Source organism: Coregonus lavaretus (genome assembly GCF_964263955.1).
Source record: "Coregonus lavaretus genome assembly, contig: HAP1_SCAFFOLD_3987, whole genome shotgun sequence".
Taxonomy (NCBI): Eukaryota; Metazoa; Chordata; class Actinopteri; order Salmoniformes; family Salmonidae; genus Coregonus; species Coregonus lavaretus.
Genome location: NW_028166542.1, coordinates 43,033 through 50,139, shown reverse-complemented (window position 1 = coordinate 50,139; position 7,107 = coordinate 43,033).

Sequence of the window (7,107 nt, the reverse complement as noted above, 5' to 3'; positions counted from 1 at the left end):
AGCTCTCTCCATGATGATGTGGACCTTGGGGTCGCTGAAATCAACAAAAAGCAGCAGAGAAAGCTAAACAATGTGCAATGTTCACACAGAGAACACTGCCCTAGTTTTTTTCTGCATAGCTCCAGATGTGTAGATGAATGGAGCAAGCCGTATGCGGGGCAGTACATGGAACTCACATGTCAGCGCCAGCTGGAGAGGTGGGGTGCATAGAGCAGCGGAGCTTGCAGACAGCCTTGTGCTCCATGTCAATCATTTTTAGGCAGGTGTTTACTTCCCAGGTCTGCCGTAGGAAACAGGAAGTCCCATTAGTGTAATTTCACAACAGATATATTCTGCTGTACTAACTAGTTGTTGAAAGGCTAGAAAAGAGCTCACTGACTGATAGTCTAAGTCTCTAACTCTCATTCTCTTACCAGCCGAGCGAGTTCGTTCCCCTCCTCCAGGGTTTCCTTCCACACCCTTCAAATAAAACACAAAGCATTTCAACTTTCCTGGCTTCCTATTTATCTGTTGTTTATTTTACCCACACCTCCTGGAGTGCTGCTGGTGACAGAGAATGGCAGTGAAGGTGAGAGCTGACGTGGTACTCACCTCTCCCTAAGGGATTTTTTGCCCTGAGACACCAGCCAGTCGCTCATGTGCTCCATGGTGACATGGGGCGAGACCTGGCCTCGACTCTGGAGCAGCAGATAGTGGACCATGAGCTTCTTCTGCAAGATGAGGTAAGGTGTGAGACCGTGCCACTAAAGACCATATAATGTGCTTTCAGAAGGGCCTCTCGTAACATTTCACAACTGCTCATGTCTCACAATTTGCAAGTGATATTAAGAACTCTTATGACCATCTTCTCTAAACTGTCTTGAAATAAAACTCTTGTTTTGGGATTAAATCTATCTCTTTCTTTCTGTGGTTACTGTTTTTGTGGGATGAATCTTACCTGTTTATTGTAATATGCTTCCTCCCAGCAGGCCTGCAGAGTCTGAAAATAAAGGCTGCTTCTACAGAATTCCTTTGAAGATAATTAAAATAAGTATGCTTTATTAGGTACATTATGCACATGCATTTACAGTATGCCAAAAGGAATATCTCCTAAAATTACCTTAGTGGGACCATAAGTGAACTCAGGAATGCTCCCAATCCTATCCATGGTCAGAGGGGGACGAAATGCAGCGCTATAAATATACGGGATGCTCTAGAGATAACAGGAATTACTTAAAGTCGCGAATGATCAATGCCTGTGGAATCGTCCAATTTGCTGCGCTGAGAATTGAGTTGTAGGCGATATTTGGTTATGTTTGGCGCAACATACATGTTTACATTCTATTGCCATGGAGAAATTGAGTTTCTAGAACCTGTTTTCTTCTATATCTTTATTTCGTGAAAGATTAAGATCTTTATTTTGTCATAATGTGTATATGAGGACGTTGGAGCCCGTTCCGATTCATGACGCGGTTATAATAATAATATGCCATTTAGCAGACGCTTTTATCCAAAGCGACTTACAGTCATGCGTGCATACATTTTTTTTTTTTTGTGTATGGGTGGTCCCGGGGATCGAACCCACTACCTTGGCGTTACAAGCGCCGTGCTCTACCAGCTGAGCTACAGAGGACCACACGTTATCCAGGTGCAAGTTGCATAGACCTACTAATCCAACCTTGGTTTACAAGTTAAATTAAATTAGTATATATGCCTATACAAATCTATTGACCACATCCATTTAAATCAATGATTGTCAATTGAAAATCTGGTTGTTGTGTTATCCTGTTGTGCGTGTCAGGTGTCCTCTTAAGCACGTTATTCCAATATTTCCTAGAATTGACGCAGGTTACACTTTTGCAAAACTACTCGGTTAAAAATAAGAGCATGAATGACAATAAAGGTATGACTTGAATTATATGTGTAGTAGTGTGATGTTGTTCCCCTAGATTATGCACCAAATTGCACACAAGGACAGTTCAAGTAGGCCAGGTCAAGAGGGGATGTTAAAAAGTTAATAATAATAGTAATTCAATGTGGTTTCTTTATTTAATTACAGCTCCATAGCTAATGTTATTTTTTGGTGTACAAACATTTTTATGTATCTATATTGTTAATACACCTAATTGTAAAAGTTGTGTATATTTTGGTTTGGTCCATCGCGGGTTATCTGTATTTATGTACCCTCTTATTGTTCTCTTTTGCCTGACCTTCAACTAGCAAGGTATGTTGTCCTTGGCGCCGTAATTTGTCGATATAAAACTGTGGTAAAGTTACACAAAGTGCTGTTACGCAACTACAGGTTTTGTTACAATGTGGACAATATAAAGATGTATGTTAACAACTTTCACCGAGCTCGCTAATTAGGGTACCTATTGTAACTCGGGAGTATTTGGGGCAGTGTTTGAGTGAGTGTCTATGTGCTCACGCAGGTGCCCGAGAGCTGTGGCTGCACCAAGGGCTAAACTATTGTGTGTTGTCTCTTCGTGTACAGGTATGTCATTTATTTTGTCAGAATTCTGTTGTATATCATTTTACTTGTATTGTATAGTGTGTTGTTAGGCACTGAATGTGTGCATGCAGCACCTGTTCTCTTTTGCCTGACCTTCAACTAGCAAGGTGCCCGAGAGCTTCGTGTGCAGGTCGAATAAAAATTATCCAACCATCAGAATTCCAGTTGTGGCAGTGTCCTAATTACGTGACCTGCCGACTGGTCAGCTCAAGCCGACCGCCGGAGCTGTGCATGTGGATGAGGTGCACGACCTGCGCATGTGAATTTGTTGATGGTTTACTGTAAGTGAATATATACTGTAAACAGTGAAAGTGAATGTAGCATATTCATTAGATACAGGTATTCGTGCTTATTTGTATGTTTTGGATGAATTTGTTTATTGCATTTTTTGGGGGGGGTATTTGAATGCACTAAATGCACCCGTGTTATGCTGGGGATTTTAGTGTGGGTAGAGGGAGGGGTGTCCTTCCATTTACACCAATTGTACAGTCAGCTCCTGGGAGTAGAGCGTTTGCTAGTCCTGAGTTTGCAAGCACTGGGAGGGGTAGGCTGTTTGTTCCACCTGACCAGGGTATCCCACCTCTGTCTTTTGATGTACCATCATCCACAGTACTCGGTGATAATGGGACGCCTCCGAGTCAGCTTAGTGACCTTATTAAGCAGATTGGTTCAGAGATAGGAGAATCTATCAGAGCGAGTTTACTGCAGCCTGGGGTTTCAAGTCTTTCTCCTGCCCATCCCCCTCACCAACCCCAGCAGTTTCCCCTGCCTGAGCAGTGTGGGTCAACCTTTATTGATGCGTCCAAGCTGAATCTGGTTGTGAAGTCAGATGATAGTGCTCCACCTCTTTTTAGGGGTGATGGCTCAGATAAGTACTCTGTCCTGGAGTGGGAGGAGTTAATGGAAGTCTACCTAGAGAAGAGGGGTTACACTGGGTCTGGGAATGAGATGAGGATTCCTAGTCAATGAACTTGTCATAAATCAACATAGGATAGGCCCTCTTCCCCCCCCCCCCCCCCCCCCCCCCCCACAAGACTCATATATATATATATATATATATATATATATATATATATATATATATATATATATATATAGGAAATGTAAGCAAGGGTTGAGCTTCTTCAGTTTGTGTCACAAAGTGGATAAGTTTCTGTGTCCCTTTCAGAGTGAGTGACACATTTACTTTATATAGTGTACCAAGAGTTGTTCCCTCGCTTACGGCCATACCAGCCTGAATACGCCCATCCTGATTGGAGAAGTGACGACAGGTGCGAGTTTTGAGCTGTGAGTGAGTGTTTGCTGAAGAGTGTTTGCGAGAGAGCTATTTTTGTTAATTAATTGGATTTCGAAATATATTTTTTGTTTTAGTTTTCCCCCCTTGCAGTTTTGCTGCTTGGGGGAGAGTTTTTTTTGAAGCACTATGACGGACAACATGGAAATGACAAACGGAATGGACAAAGACAACGAAAGGGCGAAACGGAAGAAAAATGAAGATAAAGAAGGAAGGAAATATGGCAAAGAATACACGGTGGCAATTGAGTTGGAAGGAGATGACAAAGTGACGACAATGGAACTACTACGAGCAATTAAGGAGGCGTGTGGAGAGGTGGTGGGATGCCGAATGAAAGGAGAAAAGAAGTATGAAATTACGATGAGAAATGGAAAAGGAAAAGAACGTTTAATGGATGGAATACGGATAAAGGACACCAGGATTGTGGCGAGAGATGTTAATGTGAAGGAATTGGTGGTGTCTTTTATGAATCTCCCAGTATATGTAGAAGATAGTGAGATACTGGACAAGCTGATTAGATGGGGAGTGGAAGCCGTTTCGGAGATAAGGAGGAGAGTTTGGCCAGGAACGGAGGTGGCTGATGGGACACGTTTTTGCAAAGTCAAGTTCACAGAAAAAGTGACATCATTGCCTTACTCTACAAGAATTGAGACGTTGGAGGGAGCAGAATATTTTAGGGTCCTTCATGACAATCAGGTCAGAGTGTGTCGGTTGTGTATTCAACCCGGGCACATAGTTAAAGACTGCCCTGAATTTAAGTGTTTCAAATGTGGCAAGCAAGGACACTATGTGAGAGAATGTGTTGGAGAGAGGGAAAGGAATTTCTGTGGTGGATGCAGAAAGAGATTGGCGGAGTGCAACTGTGGAGAGGATAAGGCTGAAGAGGGGAGTCAAGCACTATTCGAGGAAGAAGTTGTATTGTCGCAAGAAGGAGAAGAAGATGGAGGAGAGGACGTGGTGGAGAGTGGAGAGACGGAGGAAGGAAGAAGGGAGAAGGACCAGAAGATGAATGAAATTGGGAGTAGTATGGACTCAGAAATAAGAAGAGGGAGTTTTCAGGAGGAGGGGGGGAGTGGACTGGGGGGAAGCACGGGGGACTCACAGGTTTTGGGGGATAGCCCAGTACTAACAAGTACCTCGGGGGGTGAAGAAATGGAGAGAGGTTCGAGTTTGAGAACAATAACAGAAACGACAACGACGGCTATAAATGAGACGGAGATGAACACGGGGAGCACAACGATGACAATACCAGAGACGGAGATGAACATGGGGAGCACAACGGATGAGGGTGACAAGAAGTTGAGTTGGATGGATAACATGGACTTGGAGGAGATATCGGACACAGATGATGGAGAAAAGATTGAAAGAACGAGGGAAGGATACAGGAAGAGGAAAGCGGGGGGAAGAGGGGGAGAGAAAGGGTGGAAGAGGAAAGAAACTGGATAACAGGTAGAGGATAATGAAATTATATTTTATTATTCTATTATTTATTAGAATGGTAAATATAATGTCAATAAATGCAAATGGTTTGAGAACAATGGGGAAATTTAATAGAATAGTACAAATGAAGAATTCAGATATTTTATGTATTCAAGAGACGCACTGGGATAATGCATGTGTTTTAGAAGTAAAAAAAATATGGAGGGATTTTATTTATGTTAACAATGGCAGGGGAAATTCAAGTGGGGTCGCAATTTTATTAAGGAAGGATGTAGTAGAAAATGTGAAGAAGATATATAATGATAATAATGGGAGGATTTTAATTTTGGATTTTGAATATATGAATAGGGTTTTTAGGATTATAAATATTTATGCGCCGAATAATGAGATAGAGCGAAATAATTAATTTTTAGAATTAGGGAAATGGTGCAAGGGTAACTGTATTTTAGTAGGGGATTTTAATGTTAAAATGAATAGATTAGATATGAAAAGGGGAGCTATTTTTAGAAATGACGTATCTAGGGGGGTCTTAAGGAAGATTATGTTTGAAAACAGTTTGATTGATATATGGAGGGAGGAGAATCCGAACAAGAGAGGAATTTCTAGAAGGCAGGTGGTTTTAGGGGAGTTGAAACAGACGCGAATAGATCTGGTTTTAGTAAATGAGGGTTTAAGGAATTTTATGAAAGAAATTAAGTATGTTTTTACAGCTTTTAGTGATCATGCGGCGGTGGTATTTTCTTGTGGAGTAAGGACACATACTAAATCTGGTGGGATGTGGTGTTTAAATAATAGCTTGCTAGAGGAGGAAAATTATATTGAGATGATATCAGAATGTATTGGGGAGGCCAAAAGACAACAGTTAATGGAGGTGAATATGGGGTTGTGGTGGGAGGAGCTGAAAACCAAATGTAAGGAATTGACTATAAAATATGCTGTTAAGAGGAATTATTTTTTGAAAAAGAAGGAGAGGGAACTACGTAAGAAGGTTAAACATGAACTTGAGTGTATAGAAAAGGATGAAGGTCATGGGGTGGAGGATTATTTACTGGCTAAGGATGCACTTGATGAATATGAGAAGAAGAAATGTAATGCGGCGATTGTAAGGAGTAGAGTGCAATATGCGATAGAGGGGGAAAGGTGTACTTCATTTTTCTTGAATTTAGAAAAAAGAAGACAAGAGAAGATTTATATTACGGAGTTAATTAATGAAAAAGGGGAAAAGGTTAATGATTTGGTGGGGATTCTGGATACGGTCGAGAGATATTATGAATGCTTATTTAAAAAAGAAGAGGTTAATGATTCCTGTATGGATAAGGTGCTTGAACACGTGGATACTAAGTTAACAGAAGGGGAAAAAAACATGTGTGAGGAAGATATGAGTCTAACTGACATTAAGGAGGCCATATTAGATGCTAATTGCAATAGGAGTCCGGGGTCTGATGGCCTAACTGCGGAATTTTATAAATCTTTTGCAGATTTGTTGGCTCCAATTTTAAGAAAACTGTATGAATATATTGAAAAGACTCAAGTGGTGCCAGAGTCGCTGGCCACAGGAGTTTTAACCATACTGTATAAAAATAAAGGGAGTCGTGTAAATTTGGATAATTATCGACCGTTGACACTTTTAAATTGTGATTATAAGATCTTAGCCAAGGTCTTAGCTAATAGAGTTAAAAAAGTTATGGGAGGAGTAATAGCAGAGACACAAGGATATAGTGTACCAGGGAGGGATATTTCTGACACAGTGGGAACAATAAGGGATGTGATAAAGCATATGGGGGAGGAAGGGGGGTTTGTGATGAGTTTGGATCTAAATAAGGCTTTTGATAGAGTTGATCATTCCTTTTTACTGCGTACACTTGGGAAATTTGGGTTTGGT